At 37.4% G+C, this 26,724-nt stretch overlaps 1 long non-coding RNA gene across 1 annotated transcript; it reads right to left on the bottom strand.

Moving 5' to 3' along the window:
* Positions 1–229: 229 nt before the first annotated feature.
* LOC122470049 lies at positions 230–3,423 on the bottom strand. Its single transcript, XR_006293805.1, has 2 exons — positions 801–3,423; positions 230–342 (listed from the first exon to the last, which is right to left on the bottom strand). It is a non-coding gene; the product is annotated as an uncharacterized LOC122470049 (long non-coding RNA).
* Between the last annotated feature and the right edge of the window lie 23,301 nt (positions 3,424–26,724).

Genomic DNA, 26,724 nt, shown 5'->3' on the forward strand with positions numbered 1-26,724 from the left:
ATTGTCTCCCAGATAGATAGATAATACTTTTTTAAAAAAAATACAACTAATGTTTTGAATTTTTTATCATTGCATCACACTGCATTCCATAGTGTGTTTTCCTACTGGCAATCTCTTATAGTTTTGAAGCTTAGATTTACTCCTTCTAACCTATGTGGCTGTGTTCTTTCTGCATTTGCATGACTAAGTGGCTTCCCTGACTCCTCAAGCTTTTGTGTGTATCTGTACTTACCTTCTCCCTTCAGGGTTAATGTTTGCGCCGTTTCTTCCATCATTTCGGGTATAGTCAACTTATTTTGGTCCACTGGAGTTGTCCATTTTGTTGTTAGAGTGTCAGTGTTCCTGGACATGTAATCAAGATAGAGGGAAACTGATGACATAGAGCATTGTGATCTGATTTCAGAGGAGACTGAGGCCTTGATATCTTCATCCTTCAAACTTATGTTTCTTACCTAGTATCTGGAATTGCAGTGTGCCATTCATAGCTTCTATTGGCAAATAAAAAAGAAAGACTAGCTCTTTAGTGTTTGGCATGTAGAAGGTGTTCATTACATGACTGAATAATACGTAAATGAGTGGATTTATTTATCCCAAGGCTTTCATTCAAAAGAAATTGCTTGGTGTTCTTAGACTGCTGGTACCTAAAGGGGGTTTCACTCACATGTCAATGTGATGAAGGTTCTAATAGTTGGTTTTGATATGCAATGGTTCCTTGAGGGGTATCCAAGGTAGGAGGAGTGGGAAAAGACAGGGACTCAAAAGGTACACTTTCAGATCTCAGAGTTTGCCCTCAGGCTTACCTCTCCAGTGGTCCCCGGCTGTCATGATCTTGCTCTGGTTTCTGCCTTCTCTAACTTGAACCTGAATCTATGCCAGTTAGCCCTCTAGCACCTGTACATGGTTGCTGAGAATATAATCGCCAAAAACTGATTAAATGTTAAATAGAAATTATAAATGTGAAATTTCATAGCATAGCATCTGATCCAGAAGTCAGCACTCAATACACACTTGATTCATTTGAATAAAGTCACGGCCCCCAGGGATTGTTGCAAATCCAGTTTTTCCCTGGTTTTGTGTTTGTTAATAGTCCTAGTTCCAATCTAATTTATGATCTCCTCGGAGGAAATTCCCAGGATTGCACCCAGAAATGGGATTCAGGTAAAATAGGAGGGCTGGGAAGGTGGAGGCATAAAGCTAACTTAACCACGCAGAAGGCTGTCAGACCTCACGGATGGACAAATGAAAAGCGGGTATAGATTCTGTGCTAGGCTCATTAACAGGGTGTGGGGCTGTGGGAACCCCTGCCTCAACTTCAAGAGGCTGAATAGATGACACATACCTTGTATCATCGTTCAATACTAAAGAAAAGCTCTTTTATGCCCCTTCTTATCTCATTCCTCTGTCTGCTTCTCACCCAGTACGTCATTGTACAAGCTCAAGTCCCACTCAGACTCATTACTTTAAACATCAAGAGAGTAATTCTACTCTTCCCTTGTCTCCTGCTCTAAGGTGTCTGACTCCAATGTTTCTATACCACAACCAACTTTATCCTTCTCTCAAATGGATCCTGCTCCTTTTCTCCTCTTTAGTTTACCAGTACCAGCTCAGGTATTCCCCCTCACATAATGTTTCACAACATAACACATCCACTTGCATTTTATTGTTTTCTTCTTTATCTGTTAAAACTCTTTCCCAGTTAGTATGTGTATTTTCTCTCTTTATTTCCTTCCTCATTAACTTTTTTATTCTCACCTTCATTATTGCAATCATGATTCAAACAGTGGGATAATCATTGTTTGAAATTTTAGTGGTTAGTGACATACCTGTTTTAAGGCAAGAACATCATATAATTTGAAGTGGCAATTAGGAATAATCAAGAACCACTGCCAATAACATATAAATCCTTGAAAATATTCCTAATTCCCTTCAAAACATCTGTAAAATCTCTACCTACCTTTTCATTCTCCCCTAATTAAAAAAGCTTGTCTCAGTATTAGCTTAAAATATAGACAATATATTCTTTGCATTTTAGCACTTTTTTTGTTTGTTTTATTGAATTAGTAGCATTGTAAAGGTGTTTCGTTTTATAGTATACAAATTTACTTTACAGTGTTTCATTTTGAACATATAGCCTAAGGAGTTAAATAGGCATTGGAATACTCTCCCAGAAATCTCAATCGCTATAATATTGTCCCACTGGAGAAATCTAAAAGATTTTCAAACAACTGATTTATAAAGAAATTTTTGGAAAATAATCTATTAATAGTTGGAGTCCACTGAGCAGATAAGACTACTTTTCTTGATATCTCTTTTGCCCTGAATTGATTGCTGAAAGATTTTTTTTTTCTTAAAAATAAGATTATATTTTATGGTATAGATATATTAATGATTTTTGACAAGTTGAGCATTAAAAATACAATAAAAGCAAATAAATTATTGAGCATGAAATGTCTTTTGACTTCTTAGTTGCAGAAGATAAACGTATAGTTGGAAGTTCTTGTGCACCTAGAAACAGAAGAAAAATTCAGCATGAGCAATGGGTATTCAAATGCACTGAGGAAAACTGAAGGCAGGTTTTGAAACTTAATGAACAAGCTATTTCAGAATAAATAATAGGGTACCTGTGCTTTAAATGAAGTCCTCAGAATAGCTACATAAATACTGTTCACCAAATAGTTCCCTATCACTTTGAGTTTAGATATTGCCACAAAACTTGTTTCATCTAATAAAATAAAAACATTTCTGGGTGGAAGTATTAAGGGCTAGTAAGCAGTTCAACACATTCTCTTTTCCTCAGGTGAAGTGAATGGTAACATTTCTGTGTTGGTCCTAGAGAGGAGTATCTAACTGACCTATTTGTATGTTTTGTCAAGTAGAATATCAACTTTGGAGGTTTGCCTGTTACTGCAATGGAAACTAACCTATCTTGACTAACAAAAATGTTCACTTAGAATATAGATTTGATGGCCATATGCCAAACCTCTTGAATCAGTATCTGGATCTGGTAAAGCCTAGAATTCTCAATTTTTAGCAAAATCTACAAATGTTAGGCTTCCTACATTTTTAGAACTATTGATGTATGGAGCTGTTAGGCTTTTGCATTTTTTTTTTAATCCATACAAAATGTATGTTAGGTTCAAGTGGTGAAAATCTTACATCTTCGACCCAGGACTTTGGCTTCCATCTTCAGGACAATAGAGTGACTGCATAAAATTGCGTAAAAGACATTTGTGTTCATGAGGTACCGCAGAATAGAGTTTAAGTACAAAAATAAAGCAAAAAAACACAAAAAACAAAAAACAAAAACAAAAAACATAATTTGAAGTTGTTGCCAAAATTCAAGGTAGAATGTCACTAGGGTAGATTTTTTTGTTTTTTTAATGTTTATTTAGTTTTAAGAGAGAGAGTACACATGAGAGGGGCAGAGAGAGAGGGAGACACAGATGTGAAACAGGTTTTACGCTGTCAGTGCATAGCCCGATGTGAGACTTGAACCCACCAACAGAACTGTTAGATCATCACCTGAGCTGAAGTGGAAAGCTTAACAGACTGAGCCACCCAGGAACCTGGTTAGGATAGATGTTTTAACTCATTTCTTGATTATGAGGCTTCGAACCCAGAAGAATGGCCTCATATATGCATATATATTGGAGGGTATATGATGTGGAGGGGATAATTTACTTGGGAATTAGACTGAAAAATTAATGTATAAGTTGGAAAAAAAAACCAAAACATCTCATAAAGTGAAATCTATTATTGGAACCCAAGACCTTGGAGACTCAGAAGTACTGGATTATCTTTTTTTTTTTTTTAACTTTCTTTTAAGGCTTAGGATTTTATTTCGTTAGGATAATAAAGGCCAAGTTGCTGGGATAAATAAAAGTGTAGATAGATGAAAGAGAGAGAGAGAGAGGGAGGAAGGGAGGGAGATGGATAAAGGTATCTTGTTTTATATGTTTCTATACCTTGGGTTTTCCAAGTATGTAGAAGGAAATTAATGTAAATTAATTGTAAAACTAGTCATTCCACTGTATCCATAATGCACACTAAGCATAACTGTGCATAGCTTATTATAAATCTCTTCCTTCTTTTTAAACTCTCTTCCCTGATATTCTATCCAGTTTGGATGAAGCTAACTCACTCTGTATCTCATTTCTACTACCTCTTTAACATTAACATTTAACTCAGGCTTGGCCAATTAAGGTGTTCCATTTCCTTTTCATAATGATGGGTTTAAAATGGACATAGAACCTACATGGTATCACCATGAGTCATGCTCATGACTTTACTAAAAGCCGTCAAAAGAGAGGAATCTTCTTCACTACAGTGTTGATGATGTTCCTTTCTTCCTAATGTGGTTACTTTCTTTGCTGCATTACACATTCTGTTCCACTGGAAAGGAGTGGGTATGACATATAAGAAATTCATCTGAGAAAGAAAGGAGAGGGACGCCTGGGTGGCTCAGCCAGTTCAGCATCTGACTCTTCATTTCCTCTCAGGTCATGATCTCACACTTTGCGAGATGGCTAGTTAGAGCCCTATGTCAGGCTCCACACTGATGGTGTAGAGCCTGCTTGGGATTCTCTCTGTCCTTCTCTCTGGCCCTCCCACTCTATCTCTTAAAATGAACATCATAAAAATAAAATAAAATTAAAATTATAAGATAAAAATATGAAGTTTGAGAGGAAAATCCAAAACAGGGAGGACTTGCATCCTGCCTCCTATTTCAGATTGGTGGAAGAGACTGATTCACACAGTGCTTCGAACCAACACTGGAACAAGATGGAACAGGAAGTAGCACAATGGAAGAACATCTCTGGCAAAAGGGAGTTGACCCAAGACTGCACGTGTTTATACCCCCAGACTCTGTATAATGTGGAGTAAACTATGGTGAGTGAGACAGCCAACAGTCTTGGGAATTGAGAGCCAACAGCCTTGGTCAAGCAGACAAGGAACATGCCAAGACCAATGAAGATAGCATGTAAACCAGCCACCACTCTCCATAAGGGTTCATGAGCTTTCCCTATAACCAGTCACCATTTAGGGTAAGAGAAAATAGATGGGCCAATTTCTGAGCGGAGAGAATTGTTTGAATCTCAAATGTGATTGCGTGTTTTCTGAAACATCTTGAAATGCTCTAAAATAGTCTAGTGTAAAGTGGCAGAGACTGTGTTTTGTTTTGTTAATTGAATATAGTTGACACACAATGTTAACATTAGTTTCAGGTGTACAACATAGTGATTCAACATCTCTATACATTATGCTATTCTCACCACAAGTGTAGCCACCATCTGTCACCATACAACACTATTGTAATGTCATTGACTAAAGACTGTATTATGTTTAATAGGTGGTGGGAAGAGGCACCACCTTTAGCATTAATGGAAACTCCAGAACAAAACCAGAGCAGCTATACATGCAACATACTTTTGTTTCTTTGCATCTCTGAGAGTATGTAATGCCTAACTCCACAGATATAGCCTAGTATGCCAGTGACTTTCTTTGCTATCATGTAGGAATATTGTCTGAGAATGAAGAACACAGAGAGGAAAAATGATCAAGGGATAGAGAAAACAGACTGAATCCCAATGACATCTTTGCCATACGGAGGGTGTAGCTGCCATTGGACTGCTCACATTCATGAAATAACCCATTCATCTTTTTACCCCAAGCAAGTGTGAAATGTATTGCAACTTATTATAAAGGCAGTGTAACTCTTCACTAGCTGGGTAACCTCAGCACATTATTTACCTTTTTGAGACTCAGTTTTCTTATCTGTGGAAACACCTCACAGTATTTTTAACATGATAATTTAAACAAGATAATTGATGCAAATAACTTAGCATATTACCTCACTTGACTTATAGTGGTTTTATTATTATTAATGATACTTCTTAGTCATTTACCAAGATACATTTTCTAAAAGCTATAACATCCCTTGGAAATAACGTAACTTTTAGAAATACCTATTGTTCATTTTTCTACTCTAAAATTGGTTGATAAAAATCTGGCTAAAATGCTATTTTCCCTCCATGTTTTAGGTCAAAAAAACATCTGGTTACCATTCCTGGGATGATTCCTCTTGACTAAAAAGGACATCCCTGCCTTCTTGAAAGCTCAATGTTTGTCCATATCACTGAAATCTGAAGTGTAGAAAAAAAAACAGTTTAAAATATTTTTTTTGGCTTCTCACTGCAGTAAAACATAATTTGGCTGAAATAATGAGATTCAATTGCTCATAAGCTTAAACAATGACAGTTGGGTGGTATTTGTTGTCAAGTCTCCTGTTTCAGAGGCAAGCTTTGCTATTGACTCATTTTGATACATTTTCTAGAGATTAAGAATTTGGGAAAGGGGGCTAAGAAAAAAATTACCAAAGCGGTACACTGAATTCTTATCAAGTGCAAACTCTTGTACGTTAAATTCTGGTTTCTTTTTCAAGTGCTTCTCAACCTTAATTTACTGACACCAGCTATCAAATATTTTTTGTATCATTTCTTTTCCAGTTATCCAGGTCCCAGACTCAAATATTTTGATCGGCATAAATTCCAATTAAGTCTGATTATGTTTCTTTGGAAGAGTTAATTAAATTATTCCTTTTAGTGTTCTGGAAGGCAAATGCCAAGCCATGTGGGTTGCAAATGACCTTTAGAACACTTAGAGATTTGCATGCATGTGACACGCGGGTTTACTGACATTCCCCATCCCTGCTCTCTTTGAAACATAGAAAGAGCAAGTAGATTTCACTTGAGAGACACTTCTAAGTGAGGAAAGATCATTTTCATCATCTCCGGTCTCCTTTTGTGAACCCATTTCTATATATTTTTTTAAGTTTCATTTACTTATTTTGAGAGAGAGAGAGAGCATGAGCAGGGGAGGGGCAAAGGGAGGGAGAAAGAGAATCCCAAGCAGGTTCCATGGTGTCAGCAAAGAGCCTGATGCAGGGCTGGAACTCACGAACCGTGAGACCACGACCTGAACAGAAATCAAGAGTCGGACACTTAACCAACTGAGCCACCCTTGGCACCCCCCCCCCATTTCTATATTTTTTTAAATTTATTTTTGGGACAGAGAGAGACAGAGCATGAACGGGGGAGGGGCAGAGAGAGAGGGAGACACAGAATCGGAAACAGGCTCCAGGCTCTGAGCAGTCAGCACAGAGCCCGACGCGGGGCTCGAACCCACGGACCACGAGATCGTGACCTGGCTGAAGTTGGACGCTTAACCGACTGCGCCACCCAGGCGCCCCTCTATATTTTTTAATGTCCTGATAATCTTGTCACATATCAGTCATTCTTCTGTTTGTCACATCTTGTTACTTTATAGCCATTCTGGTTTTAAAGGCAGAATTGAGAATCCTTTCTGTAGCATCTTTCTAGGGGGGAAAAAAACAAAAGCTGTAACTTTGGGTAGATAAATAAGGCTTAAGAATCAAATAATTATTTATGGCAGACAAACAAGGTAGACCCTGCTTTGGTTTCTTATTGATGTTTATGGGCATCTGTGGAAGTGGTGGTTAGTGGTAGGTGAGATTTTACTTTAGGAAAATGCTGGCCTTCGTAGGCAAAAGAACTGAACATGTTTCCAGGGAGGTGGAGAGAGTGAGCAACATCCCTTCTACCCACTTCCACCGTCACTGTGATTCCTGACGTTGGCCCTTGCAGACCCCTGCCAAGGCAAAGATTAATTGTCTTTTCTTCTAGTCTCACATATTTCAACTCCTTTCTGAGTGAAAGCTGGCTAGTATTACCAATTAATTCCTTCTGATAAAGTAAAACATATATTTTTATACAGATACTAATAGATGCTAATAATCTGCCTACTCTTCTAAGTAGAAGAGATTTTGTCTTTTCAACTTAACCTTCTTTGACTATTCAGTATATAGTAATCACCCTCCCTCTGTGGACCCTTGTAAGGCTTATTATGTTCCATCTTTCTTACATGCTGCTTGATATTGTTACTTACTATTTTTGTGAATGAAATATGCTTTGTCACTGTTTTTTTTATCAAATCCAAACTCACACCTTCAAATGATATTGTCCCTTGAGCAATTATGCAATTACTTTAATGATGCTGCTATAGCTCAGAGGCTGTTTGAACTCTTGTTTTGGAACTTTCTTCAAAGCCTGTAGCACTTTTTTAAAGACCTTGATAGTGGTGAATCTTCATTTATTGCAGATGAGATCTGATTTGGGGAAATAGCTAAAAGTTATTCAGAGCCAAGTTTAGTCAATAAGATGCATGATCAAACTGGGTAATGCAGTTTTGGGTTAAAAACAATATTTGATCATAACCTACCTAATGAGATGTCACACTGACATTGAGAGGGATTCCTAAGCAGATGTCTGAATGACCTATGGCAGTTTTCTTTACATAGTTGGCCCGTCTTTGATGGTGACTAGACCCACACTGGACACTCAGAAACTATAACCTAAACACCTACCTCATTTATAGATGAGAAAACTGAGGCTGAGGAAGGTTGGCTCACTTGTCCAAATTCATCAAAGGAAGAAAAACAACGTCTGACAACTGCAATAATCCAATAATGGAAGAAGGTGTCTTTGGAGGTGATGAATGATCACTTCTGGGTATATTGATCAAATCAGAAGGATAGATTATACATATTACAAATAAGTCAGGCAATTTTGTTTAAGGTTTATTTATTTTTGAGAGAGAACACAAGCTGGGGAGAGGCAGAGAAAGAGGGGGATAGAGGATCTGAAGGAGGTTCTATCCTGACATCAGGGAGCCTGATGCTCAAACTCAGGAACCTCAAGATCATGACCTGATCTGAAGTTGGATGCTCAACTGACTGAGCCAACCAGGCGCCCCAAGTCAGGCAAGTTTTTTTGTTTTTGTTTTTGCTTTTGTTTTTATAACTAATGGGAATGTTAGGACTTTGGTTGGGATGGAATTTGAGGGGCTACAAAACCATTCTTTACATACAAATCACAGAGTTGGTGTCTTGCCCCAAAAGTCATCTGGAGTGTAGGAAAATCTCATTTGAACTCATCAAACCTCAATTTAAGAAGAAAGCCTGGCTTATTTGGTTCAAGTACTCACCTGGGGATTGACCTGCTGCAATATTGATGCTGTTCATATTTTGTCTATTTTAAACTTCCTAAGGATGGACAACTAAATATATTGAGACATCCAACTGCAGCCCCATCTATTAAAATTTTCTCTCTTACATTACACTCAAATTGTTGTATTGTCCAGGTATTGTTCCTATTTCTGACTGCTCTCTCACCATCAGGTGCATTCAGAATAAATCTAATCACTCCTCTACGTATTTGTAGAAATCATCGAAGACTCCCTAAGCCTTCTTAAAGTTGAATACTCTACTAGCCAAACATCCTTCATATTAAGTAATTTCAAAACCTTATTCCCATATGAGTCGTTTTTACAACTTGAAATTATTTTAGGAATTTGATACATGAAAATTGTTATGGCCTTCCTCAGGACGAAACAAACAGTTTCTCCATTTGTCCCCTGAAATATGCAGACTGTAAAAGGAACTTGGCTACCTAGAGTGAAACTGGACCGGATTTTCCTTAAATGGGGATTGTATCCTCTATCAACGCAGAAAATTCCAAAATAGCCTAAAGAATTGGAATCTTTTTGAGAATTTTACCTCATGTTTCAGGGTTCCATGTTTTAGTAATATGGAAGGCCAACCAAATCCTGACTCTGGTCTATATTTTATAATATTTTCTTTGGATTCATAGTGTTTCCTTCCCCAAACACTATATTATTTTCAAAAGGCTTCATAATTCTGAAAATCTTTCACTTGCAATTTCATTTGATTCCCTTACATAACAAAGCCGAATGATATTATCCTTTTTTTTTTCTTTATGGGTAAACTATCTAAGAGTTGAGAAAATGGAAGTCAGCTATCAAAGGGTTAAATAAATTGTGTATTATTGTACATGTGGTTTAGTAGACATTACTTTAAAAAAGGAAGGCAAAGGTATAGCAGGTTTAAATCGAAGAGGGTTTTTTAAGCATATTTTTAAATTCTTGTTCTCAGAGCTTTGTTTTGGGAATCTTAGAATGGGATAAAGTTATGCAGAACCTGGTTTGAAAAAGCTATTCTAAGAATGTTTTAGTCGTATTAGTAGGATAGCTCTTTCTATTGTTAATCGCTCTGAACTTGTAAAGTTATCTTTACATCAAACCAACCTATCAAAAGTTATTCAGCCTTTCTGGACTGCTGTTCTCTCACCTCCAAGAGAAAGGTTTGAGAATTAGCTCTATTTCAGCCTTTATTTTCATAAATTGATGCTGTGTCATCTGCAGTGGACTGGCTGGAGATAATTTTTTCAAAGGCACAACTTCTCATTTTTCCATAAAGTTGTTTCTAAACTTATTGATAGATTTGGAGACTAAATCTTTACACAAAGTGGCCTGAAAACATCTCACTAGACCCCAGACTCAAATTTCTATATTTTCACTGAAGGTTGTATATTTGCTGTGTTCCAGATGCTATTCCAGAGCCTGAACGTATGCCAGTGAAGGAGACACACAGGAGCTTACATGCCATGGGGCAGCGTACATTTCTGTGGATGAGATTGTGGAATACATTGTATGAATCAGTGATATTTGCTCTGATGTAAACAAAAGAGCATCATGTACACCTTTTTATTGGAGAGCAAAAAGATTAGTAGCAGTATAAAGGTCTGGGAGAAGTACAGATAAATATGTAACACTTAAAAATGCAAAGGGTTAAAGGGAGAAGTTGTTTAGCCTATTTTATTTATTGTCTTATAGCCTTTCATTTGCTTACTAGCTCCCTATGTATTCATTTCTAAGAACACATTGAATAGGAAGAAAAGGAAGGAAGTAGCCATGTCTAGCCATACATGCTGAAGTTTCATATTCAGCTATTGCAAAAATGCTTTACTTCTGATGATACTGGTATCATCTCTCTCAAGAAATAGGTTCCACATAATATTTAGCTAGAAAAAAATATTTCATTTTCTTTCTCTGTTCTTGTAGAGACCCTATTTCCATGAATATCCCTGGCATTTAACAAAACCACAAAGTGTATATTGCCCATGCTATTTCTTGACAATTCCATTATTGGTGACTTCACCAAATTCTGCAATTGCTTCCTGTTATTTGGGCCTGTGATGGTTAATTATATGTGTCAAGTTGGATGCCAGTGCCTAGATGTGTGGACAAATATTATTCTCGATGTTTCTCTGAGGGTACTTTATATTAGATATATATTTAAATCTGTGGACTCTGAGTAAAGCAAATTGTGGGTGGGTCTCATCCAATCTGGTGAAGGCCTGATCGACCCTGAGCAAGAGGAAATTCTGTAGGAGAATACTTTTGGACTTCGTCTGCAACATTGGCTCTTCCCGGTTCTAAAGCAGACTGCCTTTGGACTTAAACTGCAACTTTTCTTGAGTGTTCAGCTGGATAGCCTCCTCCATCAGATTTTAGTATCATCAGGCCTCCACAGTTAGGTAAACCAATTCCTTAAAATGAATCGATCTTATTAATTCTGTTTTTCTGGAAAACCCTGACTAATACAGGGCCACTCCAACTATAGTGCCCAACCCAGGCATCCTCTCATAAACAGAGCCTCTTATCCTCCTTTGTTCTTTCTATTGACTCAAGGTAATCCACATTTGGGCAGATTATAATAAAAGTGAATGCTTGATTTGAATCTTAATGTGTTACCTTTCTTGACAGTATTTTATTATGAAATCCTTGGCAGGAAGGGCTAAGCCCTGTAGAAAAGCTATACAGCAACGACAGGGCTGATGGGACCTATGCTCCAAGATCTGTTTTTCTTTGTCTGTTTGTTTGTTTCAAATATACTTAATTCTTTTTTTAGAGCAGTTGTAGGTTCACAGTAATATTGAGCAGAAAGATTCAGAGATCTCCCGTATACTTCCTATCCCCACACATGCATAGCCTCTCCCACTATCTGCAACACCCATCAGAGCGGTACATTTGTTACAGTTGATGCATTGACACATCATTATCACCCAAAGACCATAGTTTACATTAGGGTTCATCTTGGTGTGGTACATTCAATAGTTTGGGATAAATATATAATAACATGTATCCACCATTATAGTATCACATGGGGTAGTTTCACTGCCCTAAAATTCCTCTGCACTCTCTTTATTCATTTCTCCCTCTCTGCCAACTCCTGTCAAACATTGATCTTTTTACTGTCTCAATAATTTTGCCTTTTCCAGAATGTCATTTAGTTGGATTCACACCATATGTAGCCTTTTCAGATTGTCTTGTATTACTTAGCAAATGTGCACCTGAAATTTCTCTATGCTTCTTCATGGCTGGTAACTCATTTCCTTTTAGCACTGAATAATATTCCTTTGTCTCAAGGTATCCTAGCTCATTTTACTTATCCATTTGCCTGCTGAAGGACATCTTGGTGACCTCCAAGTTTTGGCTATTATGACTAAAGCTGCTATAAACATCTGTGTGCAGGTTTAATGTGAACATAAGTTTCCAACTTTTGGGGGTAAACACTAAGGCGCATGATTGCTAGATCATATGGTAAGAGTATGCTTAGTTCTGTAAGAAGCCACCAGACTGTCTTCCGAAGTAGCTGTAACATTTTGCATTCCTAACCGTCAGCAATGATAGTGCCTGTTGTATCACATCCTTGCTGGAATTTGGTGTCATCAGTGTTCTGGATTTTGACCATTCTGATAGGTGTGTAGTGGCATGTCATTATTGATTTCATTTGCATTTTCCTGGTGATGAATGAGGTGGACCACCTGTGTATATGCTTATTTGCCAATCATATATCTTCTTTGGTAAAGTGTTTGCTAATGTCTGTCCTATTTTTTAATAGAGTTGCTTGTTTTCTTATTATTGAGTTTTTAGAGTTTTTGTATGTTATCCAATATATGTTTACACTGGATAATACATATTATACTTTATTAGATATGTCTTATGCAAATATTTTTTTAAGTTTATTTATTTTGAGAGGGAAGGAGAGAGAGAGAGAGCAAAAGTGCACAAGAGAGGCAGAGAGAGAGAGAGGGAGAGGGAGAAGATCATAAGCAGACTCCACACTATCAGTGCAGAGCCCCATGCAGGGCTCAAACTCACGAAATGTGAGCTCATGTCCCATCAAGGGCGGGATGCTTTACTGACTGAGCCACCCAGGTGCCCCATCTTTTGCAAATATTTCCACACCAATTTGGTGTCTTGAATGTTTGATGTCTCACAGTGTCAGTCCTTCAATTTTGTTGTCCTTCAATATTGTGTTGGCCAAGGTCTGTTTTTAAATCATACTTTATAGGTCAATGCCTATCCAATTGAATCCAGCCTGATTATAGCATCTTTACGCATAAAACAGAAAGGCTACTAATAAAAATACAGTGCCCTTAATATTTTAGGGAAATGACTTATGTTTTACATAAGATTTAGTATTATATAAATCTAACTGCATATTTAATGGCTGAGAATTCTGGTCTATGTTCCTTTTCTAGATGACTACATGGCTTAAGACTAGGGGTTAAGAGCGTTTCTCTGTAGAAAGGGGAGGGAAGGTGACACCTGCTGACACCTCAAGAGCAGAGATTCATACAAAATGAATGGCTTGTTTAAGATAACTCAGGTAACGTAATGTCAGAGACAAAGCTCAAATGCTCTGCTGCCCTTCCTTATTCTTTACTATGCCATACAAAGCTCTGGATGTCTACAGAGTAGGCAGTTTAAAGTATGGTTAATCAGAAGGTTCAATTTTGTTTTAAGGACCTACACTCAAAGGGAAGAGCAGAACGCAATGCATGCTCTTCCCAGACTAGCAGACACAGTCAAGTCTTCGCTGGCATGCGTCAAGAACCTTGTGGCTTTGGATGGTAGCAGTGCCTAAGGGTTTTTGACATGCAGTTCCCCAGGCCTGACCTCACCTACTTATAGTCACTTCTTCAATCTTCCCTGATCCCCCAAGACTATCTATTCCCTCCACACACAGGTTTTGAAAATGGTTAAGTGGAGACAAGGTTTTAAGTGGAAACATTGCTTATGTGAATCCTATTTGTTTCCTTAAGGATAAGTGTTGGATGTGAGATTGCATAATGATTCAGAATCTAGCAAATGGGCTTAACTGAGCAGAGAAGGTATTTTTATCCCGAGAGAGGTAAAAATAAAGATAAAAATGCAAGCTGAACTCTGGGGAAAACTCTCTCCAGCTACATACCAATCTGTGATACTGAGTCACAAAAATGTAGAACGAAAAATGATTTTCCAGCCTGGCCCAATTAGTTCCTGGTAATGGTTGGTACCAGATGTGAAATACATATAATGTGCTAGTCACTGTGGTAATTTTTATATAATTATCTCATATAGTCCTCACAAAAACCCTAAGAAATTAGAATTATCATTTTATTTGTCTTATTACCCCTTCCCAGTTTCCTGCTAATTATCACTTCCCTTTGGCTGCTGATACAGATTTCTTCCTTGAATGCCCAGTTCCTCCGTAATGCCTGGTGCATGGTAGGCACTCCAAAAATATTTAACAAGTAGATCAATAGATGGCTAACCTTTGAACTTGGTGATATCAATGTATGTAGTGAATTATTAAAGGAGATAGTCAAATATTTGGTTTGGCGGACCCAAAAATGCAGAATCTCCTCCTGGTTCAAAATTTGCCAAGGGCCTCAAAATAAAGGGCACCCCAAACATTATATCTTTCTAGAATATCAACCTCTCGTGGTTGAGACAGTCAAAGATACAATTTAGTCTCCATGGAAGGTCCAGTCCTAATGGATCCTGATATTGATGGAAGGTAGGTGCTCTATACTGCTTAAAAATAATTCACTAAATGCCTCCTCTATGCTCTGCCTGTGTTAGGTACTGTAAGAAGTATTAAAGAAGAAATGGCATGAAACTGGCATTTAAAAAGTTTACAGGGGCACATGGGTGGCTCAGTCTGTTAAACATCCAACTCTTGATTTAGGCTCAGTTTGTGATCTTGCGGTTCATGAGTTGGATCCCTGCATCAGGCTCTGTGCTGATAGTACGGAGCCTGCTTGGGATTCTCTTTCTCCTTCTCTCTGCTCCTCCTCTGCTCATGCTGTCTGTCTCTCAAAATAAATAAATAAATAAATAAATAAATAAATAAATAAATAAACTTTAAAAATAAAGAGTTCACAAATAATTTGGAAGATCAGCTTTATACACTTAAAACTATGACATCAGTTCTAATGTAAGACAGTACAAAAGTGTGTCAAATATATTTTGTAATTAAGAAATGTTCCTGAAACATATCAAGACTATCAATCCAGATTTTACTCCATCATTCAAGCCCTTGAGCCTTATCTAGTTCATCAAGATGTTTTGAAATAATTTTATGTAATAAAAGATCTTTGCACTGTGATGTTCACCTTCACCTCTAGATGAATGAAAAAAAAATCATATGATTAAGTTTCAAAATTTAATAACATGACTTAGAGTGTTTCAAAATAAAGCTGAAGAGGTTACCACACATCAAAAAATAAACTATTGGACCAAGGGCAAAAGTTTAACTTTCTCTTGAAAACTTTTTGAAAAGAAATGACGGTTCATGAAGAATCCATGTGTAACTCATGGCTTTTTATGTTCCCTGGGGCACATAAATTCCTTTTTGGATGCTTAATTTAATAGTGTAAATTTCTGAAATTGACCTATCTGTGGCACCTTTGGCCAACCTTTAAAACTGTGTGAAAAACTGAGCTTTTGTGCTTTGGTTTGCTTCTGAAAGTAAGCTCTTTGGTTAGCCTCTGAAGTCAAGTATACCACAGAGATCTTTTTTGAATTCTCCTGAGCTTTTCTTTTCAAACTCGAAATGGCAAGTCACATCATATTTCATGAATGTTATGAACTAACATTTATTGAGATTCTAATGTACTTTACACATCATAACTAAGGGACTGCAAAAAAAAAATGATATGATTGGTAACCTTTGAGAAGCTCACATTGCTGGACATTAGCCAAACAATTTACAATACAGGGCAGTAAGTGCTATGATAGAGGTATTGACAATGGGTCATGAGAGCCTAGTAGATAGAATGACTCAATGTCAGCAGAGCTATGTTAAATCTCAAAAATGTGTAGAATCATATTATGATGACTTTCAACCCCAGTGGTTCTCTTTAGGAGTGTTTCACCATACCCGGTGAAATAGAAGTTCTGATTTTCAGGTAGTCAACACCAATATATTACATGCACATTACATATTCACTATGTACCAGGTACTGGGCCAGACTTAAGAGATAAAGAGTTTCAAGAAAAACAATGTCACTGCCCTCTTCAACCTCATAACATATGTAAGACAGTTAAATATACGTTATTTAACCAGAACTGTGATGATTGTTTTTTTAAAAAAAAGGAGTGATAGAGTGAACCTGAATTACTCTAGAGCATCAGTAAAGTCCTCTTATAAACTGGAGGAGATGATAATTGAGCTGGGTACTGAAGCCGAATGGAACCACCTTGGTGAAAGTCAGGTTGGTAAGGAAGAAAGTGAGTGGCAGTAGGAGAGCCTAGTGGAGAAAGATCATTCTAAAAAGAGACAGTAAACTTGAGGAAGAAGATAATGCAATTCCTCACTAACTCTTAGCATGGATTTGTCTCAGTTGTCATTTACCCACTCACTTTCTCTCTGCTCTTCAAAATATTCTGCCTTGAAGATGGGTACTGGTTTAGATAGATGGGCAAGGAAGGCACAGTGAAGTTATTTACCCATCAACCCTGCAGATGTTAAATAGAAACTATATTAAAGAAGTGGTACGTGTTCACATGATATGGAGTGAGAGACACATGTTGGTGTCCCACCCACAGATATTTTCCCAATAACATAGAGTTACCTCATCGAATCAATCCTAGATGCGGGGCATAGAAAGGCACCTTACAAACGATCAATTCTATTAATTGACTAATGAAAAAAAAAATAGGGTAGCTTGGATAAACTGACTTACACAAGACCTATTCGGTCTCAAAGCAGAGCTCTAGCAGCCATATTACTTATGCTTTTGATTGTGTGCACCTACTGTACAATATAACTTGTTGAGATGATAGAAATGTTGCATAGCTGCACTGTTCAAGGTGGTGGCCACCGGCCACAACTGCTCATTATGGATTTAAAATGTGAGTCATGTGACTCAGGACCAATTTTTAACTTTTCTTAAAATTTTAATTGATTTAAATGTAAATAGCCAAACGTGGCTAGTGGCTATTCTACTGGATACTGCAGCCCTAAAACATTCACCTTATTTAAAATAATTTTAAAATAAGTGGGGCATCTGGGTGGCTCAGTCAAGTGCCCCACTCTTGATTTTGGGTCAGGTCATGATCTCACGGTTTATGAGTTCAAGCCCCACGTCAGGCTCTGTGCTCATTGCACAGAGCCTGCTTGGGATCCTCTGTCTCCCTCTTTCTGGCCCTCTCCTGCTTGTGCTCTCTCTCAAAAATAAATAAACATTAAAAATTAAAAAAAAAAAAAGTAAAACAAATTAGGAGAGCTATTTCTATTTTAAAGTAAATAAAAAAACCATTCATTCAGAAGATGATTGTAAGACAAAGGAAACAGAAACCATGCAAAGATTGCTATACATGTTCATATTATTTTTAGGCCATATCAACAGAGACCATAAGTATAGCCATTTACAGCAACTAATTTTAGCCACATCAACAGTGAATTTCAATCACAGTGTGTAATTGGCATATGACAGACAGGATATATATTTAAACTGTTGATTTTTTTAAACATATGTGAACTTCCATGAAACCATCACTGCAATCAAGATAAGAAAGTATGCATTACTTTAAAGTTTCCTCATGCCTCTTTGTATTCTCTCCCATCTGCCAGTGTTCATTTCTCCACCCCATCCCCGCAACACCTAGGTGGCCACTTCTCTGTTTTATGTCGCTATGGATTGGTTGGAATTTTCCAGAATCTTACATAAATGGACTCATACAGAAGGTCCTCTTTCTTGTCTGGTTTCTTTCACTCAGAATAATTATTTTGAGATTCACTCATGTTTCCACATGTCATGATAGTTTATTCTCTTTATTAATTTATAGTTTCCCACTGTATGGCCATATCACGATTTGTTTCTTTACCAGCTGAACATTTGGGCTATTCCTGGTTCTTGGCTAGGAAAACTCAAACTGCTGTGAACATTTGTGTACAGGTCTTTGCATAGATGTATCCATTTCCTTTTGCATTGTATTGTATTGTATCAATCTTTGCTTTCTGTATTTTGAGACTTTTTAATTAACTCTGTGAATGTTTATAACTGCCATTTTCTCCTAAATTAGTTGAGTCTTTTATTATTATGAAATAAGTCTCTTTATTATTATGAAATAAGTCTCTTTATTGTTGGTAGTGACTACCTTTAACATGGTACATCGTCGTGCATTCTTTTACGTCTAACTTGTTTGTGTCATTATAGTTAAACTGGGTCTCTTGTAGGTGTCCCATAGTTTTGTGTATCTTGTTAGTCGGACTATCAGTGTCTTTTAATTGGGATGTCCAGACTATTTTTCTTCTTCTTCTTCTTCTTTTTCTTTTTAACATTTATTTATTTTTGAGAGACAGAGAGAGACCCAGTGCAAGCCGGGGAGGGGCAGAGAGAGAGGGAGACACAGAATCCGAAGCAGGCTCCAGGGTCCGAGCTGTCAGCACAGAGCCCAACACAGAACACGAACCCACAAGCTGTGAGGTCATGACCTGAGCCAAAGTTGGACGCTTAACTGACTGAGCCGCACGGGTGCCCCAGACTATTTCTATTTATGAGATTATTGATATGCTTGGGTATAACTTTACTATTTTGCTATCTATTTTCATATGGCTTATATGCTTTTTGTCCCCCTTTCCTCTTTTTCTGCCTTCGTTTGCAATAACTGAATGTTTGTTTAGGATTCTTTTTCATGTCTTTTGTGTCTTATTAGCTATCACTCTGTTACTTTAGTGGTTGTTCAGTTTATTTAAGATTGCTCACCTTAAAATAGTCTTCCTTCTAGTGATATTATAGTATATGACATAAAAATATTTCATGGGGTGCCTGGGTGGCTCAGTCGGTTGAAGGTCTGTCTGACTCCTGATTTTGGCTCAGGTTGTGATCTCATGGTCGGTGGGATTGAGGCCCACATTTGCTCTGTGCTGACAGTGCAGAGTCTGCTTGGGATTCTCTCTCTCCCCAACCCCTATCCCTTCCCTGCTCATGCTCTTGTGCTCTCTCTCAAAATAAATACACAAACTTTTTAAAAAATGTTGCAATAATATAGTTTCATATCTTGTGGACTTTAAATTAGTTTTGTATATGCATGACTTTTACATATGCTTTCATTGTGGGGTTTTGGTTTTATCAAGTTTGAAAAATACATGACCATTATTTCTCTGAGTATTTGTTTCTTTTTGGCTTCTTAAGGCATTCTAATAGCTCACTTATTCCCCACTTCTTTTTTTCTCGTGGTTCTCTCTCTGTTTCATTGTTTCATTTTGTAAAGTTTCTATTGCAATGACTTTAAACTCTCTTCTGCAATGTTTAATCTGCCATTAATATCATCTAGTATATTTTTCCTAGTAGATTTTGTAATTTTCATTTCTACAAATTCCCGGTAGATTGCGTCTGCAGATTGTGTCTGTATCTTTCCAGTCTGTTTAAAATGTTGCATATTTCATCCTGCCCCTTAAACATATGAGATACAATTGTAACTGTTTTAGTGTCCTGTTCTATTGCTTCCAGCATTTGTGTAATTTCTGGTCAGATTCCCTTGCCAGATCACATACCAGATATGGGAAACAAAGGCAGAAGGAAATGGCAATTAAAATTAAATTTCCTTATAACCTGCAGCCCATTGACCAATACTTGAGGCTGGCAGAGTAGAACATTTCTCCAGGAACTCCCTGCTGTTTTAATGTTAATGCTTTACTAGAGGGAAAAGCAACCTTAACTTGAAAATAGCTAGGCCTCGAGTATCCTGTGAGTCTTCTTTAGCATATGAAAATCTGCTTGGAAATTTCCCCTGGGCTTTACCTCCCCCAACTCCATGGTACATAACCAGCGGCTCCTCATGGTCCCAGGGCAGCTCTTTCTGCCCACCGGTCCAGTCCCAGTTTTTTAATAAAATCACCCTTTTGCAACAGAGACATCTTCAAGAATTCTTTCTTGATTGTCAGCTCTGGATCCCCCACCATCACCCCAAAACCTCATCACCAGGCAGTGTAGACTTTAACTTGGTGGGTGCTGAGTATTTTTGTACTCCTATATTCCTGTAAGTATTACTGAGTTTTGTTCTGAGATACAGTTAAGTCACTTGGAAACATTTTGATCCTTGCAAATCTTGCTATAAAGTTTTGTTTGGTAGAACAAAAAATATATTTGGTCTAGAGTTCATTTTTATTTACTGCTGAGGCAAAGCCCTTCTTTACCTGATGCCTGGTGAATTTTTTTTTTTAATGTTTCTATTTATTTTTGAGACAGAGAGAGACAGAGCATGAGCAGGGGAGGGGCAGAGAGAGAGGGAGACACAGAATCTGAAGCAGGCTCCAGGCTCTGAGCCTTCAGCCCAGAGCCCGATGCAGGGCTCGAACTCACAGAGTGTGAGATCATGACCTGAGCTGAAGTCAGACGCTCAACCGACTGAGCCACCCAGGCACCCTGCCTGGTGAATTATTATAAGGAATTTCACAGACTGTTAGGTTAATAACCATGTCCAGCCCTGTATGGACTCTATGTGTTGTTCCCTCTCTAATCCTTTGGAGTAGTTTTTCCCAACTTTAGCAAGTTTCCTCACATTCGTGTGTTGATCAGCACCCAGCTGAACACTCAGGTGGCTCCCTGTGCAGAGCCCCAGAGTTGTCCCGCTGTATAGTTCTCTCCTCTCAAATAATTTAGACTGCAAACTTTAGCCACCGAGATTTCCGGGACTTCCAGCTCATTTCTTGTGCTCAAGAAGTTCACTCAGCTCCCAAAATCCCACTGTCTGTGCTGCAGCTTGGAAAGTCTCTCCTAGCAGGAGGCAGGGGACAGTCAGAGGGCTCATGTCACTTGATTCTTATACTCTTAACATGCTCTCCTTCGTAAGTGAATGTTCAGCATCTTGAGAACCATTGTTTCATATACTTTCTATATATTTTAAGTTGCCTCAGGTGGAAAGGGAAACCTAGTTGCTATCACTTTATCCTAGCTAGAGGGGAAAGCCTGCAGGTGACACCATTTTTGACATGACTTCTTGATAACCGTCACACCACTTAGCTTACAAATAAAATCAACAGAATATTCATTTGGGTTGCTAGTAAGCTGTGTGGTTGCCATTGATTTGGTGAAGTCTTTCTTAGGAGTCTACCAGACAATGAGGCTGGTGTCTGTTGATATAAAGCTTTCTTTTTTTTCCTCCCTTCCTCCCTTTCTCCTTTCCCTCCCCTGTCTTCCTTCCTTCCTCCCTTCTTCCTTCCTCCCTTCCTTCCTTCTTCCTCCTTCCTTCTTCTTTTGAAAAAACTAACATAAGGCCAATGGCAAAAACAAAATTAAATGAATGGCTAATGTATTACCCAAATTAAAAAAAAAATACCTTTAATGTTCTAGGAAAATGAAAAAAAATTGGCCAGACAAGTGAACATCTTAGAGATGAAGGAGAAGAAATATGATATGGAGAGTTTAGACTGTAAAAGGCCTAAGGAAGTGGGAAAGACAGACATATGCCATAGTGTGAATGATAGACTTCGGTATTGCTGGGTACACATAACTTGGAACTTGATCTAAATTATTAAACAATCCATAGTCCAGTGAAGTACTTTGCAAGTGGATTTACCCCCCTGCCTTTCACATTTCCCGAGTCACAATTTCCTATAGTATATAGATGGAATCCAAAAAAAGGGTTTATTGTTTCTGATAAGTGTTGGGAACTCTTTTCAAACTTAGAATATCTCCAAATAATGACTCCCCTGTTCTTTATGACAACAGTACCTTGAAAGGTAAGAAAGGGATAAGTTGCTCACCCTCGGCCTTTGATCTTATGAAGTCTAAAGAAGTTGCTAGTCCTTGCCCCTTTTGCCACTTGCAAAATATTACTTCCAGGCCCTCCCTGTTCTAACATTGTTCCCACCCTTGATCAATATTGCACATTTTGTGGTTGTCAGCGTGTGCATTCACATACAGTGGGAGGAGATGTGTGGAAATGATGTGAGGCTCAGTGTCTCTCATCTTGACTTGGCTGAACAGCTACCCTGGGCAAGCTGAAGATCACTGCCCTCAAGGTGGTTTACTGGGCTCCCTGGAGTATTGTTAGTGTATCCCCAATAGGTGTGAGTTCTCTGATCGGCTGGGGGGAAAATGGAAATCATGGCAGTTTATTGTATTCCATTCATCATGTCATGCTTGTTAGCATGCTGTTTTATAGCCACATTGCTCCACAGTAGAACCATTTTAGTGTGCAAACTCTACGTTTTTACTTTAATTTGCAACAGATATGATATAAAGATAAACGAGTTTATGTTTCTCATTCACCAACAGGAATTGTCTCCAGTAGTTTACAGGTGATCAATCAAGATGGGACAGGAATCCTCCTGATGAATATTAAACATCATATTTACAAAGAGGGAAATGAACTAATGAGCAAACACCACTAACAAATGTTCGATTTCATTCACCTTTCTAACTTTCGTAGTGACAAGGCTGAATCACCATGGACAAATCCTGATGCTTCACAGAACAATCATTGCTTGCTTTCTGGAACAGCCAATGAGAATGGGGGCACAACGCTTTTCAAAAGGTGCCTTCCGTATCATATGCTTAGTGGTCAGGGCTCAGTGGAAACCCTTCCATCCTCTTCTTAATGGGCTGCATATTTTTGTGAATTTCAAGCAAACTGATACTGACAGATCAATCCTTTTCCCTCATTAAAAAAAAGAGACAGCTTAGACATCTGCTATTCACCTTTCCAATTGCTTTCAAAACCATTACTTCAGTCAAAAAAGTATTTTTTGAGTACCTGAAATGTGCACACTGGGTGGTATAAACTAAAAGCGAAATAGTACCCACTGTACCTCTCATCTTAAGCAATATGTAAGTTAGGAATAGTTACACACTTTTGGCAATGAGTAAGAATGATAGCAATTTATTGAATATGTATTATTGCATTAGTCTATAATAATAGACACTACATGAGATATTTTAAATTTATCCTTAATCCTCATCGCAAGTTTTAAAGTGTGTATAGCAGCCCTCACCTTACAAATGAAGAAATTAATTAGCAGTGGTTAGATAGCTTGCCCAGTCACACAGTCATTGAATTGAAGAGTTAAAATGCAAATTCCCATCTGTCTATTGTTCAAGTATAAATTCCACCTCACCACAGCAGCTCTTTGCATTAGTTTCCTAGAGTTGCTGTAGCAAGGTACCAGACTTGGCAGCTTAAAAAAACGGAAATTTATTTTCTCATGTATGTGGGAGGCTAGAAGTCTGAAAACAAGGTTACAGCAGGGTTGGTTCCCACTGGAGGGGCTGAGAGAGAATCTTTTTCCCTGCTTCTCTCCTTGCTTCTGATGGTTGCAGGTAATCTGTGGTGTCTCTTGTCTTCTGGATGTCTAACTCCGATCTCTGCCTCTGTCTTCATACAGCATTCTCTTTCATATGTGTCTGTATCTCTCCTCCTTTTATAAAGAAACCAGTCGCATTGGAGTAGGGTCTATCCTAATCCAGTCTGACCTCAGCTGAACTTGATTATAGTTACAAAGACCCTATTTCCAAGCATAGTCACATTCATAGGTACTGGGGGTTAGGTTTACAACTTATCTGTTTGGGAAACAAAATTCAACCCATAGCATTCTTCAAATATGCTTTATGCTGCATCCTTCAAATTTATGGTTAAATTGAAAAAAAATGTCAGAACTCTTTGAAACCCCAAATCTCGCATGTAATCAGTGCTCAATAAATTCATGATGACTATCATTGCTTCCATTAACGCAACAGATCCACGCAATAGAGTCTGAAATTAGTCCTAACATATCTCCCAAATCTATGACTGTGAGGGAGATCAAAGGGCTTTCCATTGAGGAAAAAATTTAGCTTATATGCCTATGATTCAGTTCCATCACATTGCATTAATTATTCAAAAATAAATGAACAATTTCAGACTACACTCTGACTGCATAAAACTTATGCAAGTCATAGGTACCTAAAGAAATAGGTACACATATAATTGTGTTATCACAAGACTGACAAATACTATAAAGAAGAAATGCATTGCACTGGTTAGCAATGGATAAAGGTACTAGTGCACAAACTTTCGTGTAATTGAAGAATGAACTCTGGGAGAAAAAAAAGAATAAAAAAAAAGAATACAGTAACTTAAATGCATACAAGGATTTGAAAATAGTGTCTATAGAATACCTCAGAAAGGTCTATTATTGCAATTAAATATACTTCATGAAATGTATCTCCTGACATATTTTTGATGATTTGTAACAAACTGAACCTTTACAAGTTCACAAAAGCCTCATACTGTTGATTTCATATGCAGTTAAAGATCTACCCAAAAGGGTTGTTTGGTTTTGGTTTTGTTTTCCCTCTACAGATTGATTGTAGCTTCAAATAAAATTTGGTAGTTAGCAATGTGGCTGTAAGCCCATACAGGCTTTTTGACATCCTGAAATATAGCGAAATAAAGAAAAATGGCAGAAACTAAGGGTAGACATGATATTTACTGTTAAGTACAAAGGACTCTGGGTTAAAATATGCAGTAATACCAAAAGCATTTTGATCTTATTTTGTGAGTCTAAAAATGAATGTAGGTAAAACAGATAATCATTAAAAATTCTTCCAGTTTAAATGTCTCATGACTAAAGTTTAATTATTCTAATTAATAGACATACTCCTTGTCTTATTGGTATTACATTTATTTATTCATTCATTCATTTTTTGTTTGTTTTTGAGAAACCAAGGGAGACTGGGGGGAGTGAGCAGTTAGAATATGGAAGGTCTTCAAATTGAAAAAGAAAGGACAGAGCCCATCAGCCACAGCCAAGAGAATGTAGAGCAGTTGGGGGTGTCAGTCTAGTCAAGGTCCGAAGAAGGCAGACTCTACCTCAGGTAGTACAGAAAAAACTTGTTTGTTGTGGTTGTGATTTTGTTTTAAACATACCACACAACAGATGTTCCATTACAGTTCTCTGTCAGAATGTCTGAATAAAGAGAATGGATTCTGCTTCTTCCTTTGCTATCTCAGTCTCAGAAGTCTTAATTAGGACATTGGAGTACAAGTTTATTTTCTGTGTTTGAGCTGGAATTATCATGAAACCATTCCCAGAGATCCTCAAACTTGCCTCAGCTTCGGAAGAACACTCATGCCTAATACACACTTCATTGCAACATGAAAGGCATCACCTCAGCCCCTGGCAAAGGAGGTGTCAAGCCATGAGGTTTTGTCTAGTTTGTCGTTTTCCTGGAAGTCTCTGAAATCTCTGCCCCTGTGTATGATCGCTGATTGTGTAGCCACAAAAAATGAGAAACATAATAGGAGAAGTCGTTCCTTCAAGGTTTTCGTCTGCCGGTAATTGGTTTACATTACATTCACTTCTTAGAAATAAAACAGAATACAATGAACAATTCCAATCCTAGAAATGTTTAATTCAAAGACTGTGTACACATCTCATTAGGTGATGACTTTTGTGAATGGCTCAGAGTATCAAATAAAGTAGGAATGGGGGAATTTGTGTCAAAGTAACTTAGCCACTCCAAGTCTGTGCTTTCCCATGTGTAACATGGGGAGACTCAAATGATAGGACAGTGAAATCTGTCTCAAGGATAGAGCTATTCAATTAGGTTAGCTCTCTTAGATCTATTCCAATTATTCCTGATTCTACCTAATAGCACCATAAATGTGGAGCATTTCAACCATTGTTCTTATACTGTGGCAATAGAATTAGTATGATTATAATCATTAGTGTATCATAGTTTTCCAGCAATTCATCTTTGTTATTTACAGCATTCAACTTTATTTTCTGCCAGGGATGATTGGATGATACTACATAGAAGTCTAATAGATTGTATTTTCTTTAGAGGACATAGCCTTGAATGTATACACTCAAGAAAGGAGTTACTAGTTTTGTAATTCCTAAGATATACACACTGTTAACTAGTCCTGTCAAATTCTAAATACATATTTATGTTCAGGAATCAGGAACAGCAAATCAAAATTCCCAGGAATCCTCCAGATTTCTTGAAATCATAAGATATTCTATATTTTTATAGTTATTTACATATTTAAAATTATAGTGAGCCACAGTAATAAACAAGAAATCATTTTTCTGTGACAGAGTTATATACAGCTTTTCTGCTAAAAAAGGAAAATATATAATAATCAGTACACAGTTTTGTAATACTTGAACTAGTGAAAAAATATATATTTTAGTAACTCATACAATGTTATCTATCTGATATTGTCATTTGATAATAGAAATAAATAAGAGGAGCAACTATTTATACCAAATAAAGGTCAAATAAAGTAATCTGAAATATTGAAAGTCACCACAAATACTTAAAAGCTACTCTTAAAATTATGAAAACATGGAAAATTCCCTGTTCCATATTCTTGATCTTTGCATGTGACAAGTGTTGCAGATGTGGATAATTTCCCTCCTTTTATCATTGACATTGTAGTTAATTATTAAGAGTGAAGTCAAAACATCTTCAGATTATTTCATATAAATCCTAGATTAGTTTCCTATTGCCACTGTAATAA

This window comes from Prionailurus bengalensis, chromosome D3 (genome assembly GCF_016509475.1).
Source record: "Prionailurus bengalensis isolate Pbe53 chromosome D3, Fcat_Pben_1.1_paternal_pri, whole genome shotgun sequence".
NCBI lineage: Eukaryota > Metazoa > Chordata > Mammalia > Carnivora > Felidae > Prionailurus > Prionailurus bengalensis.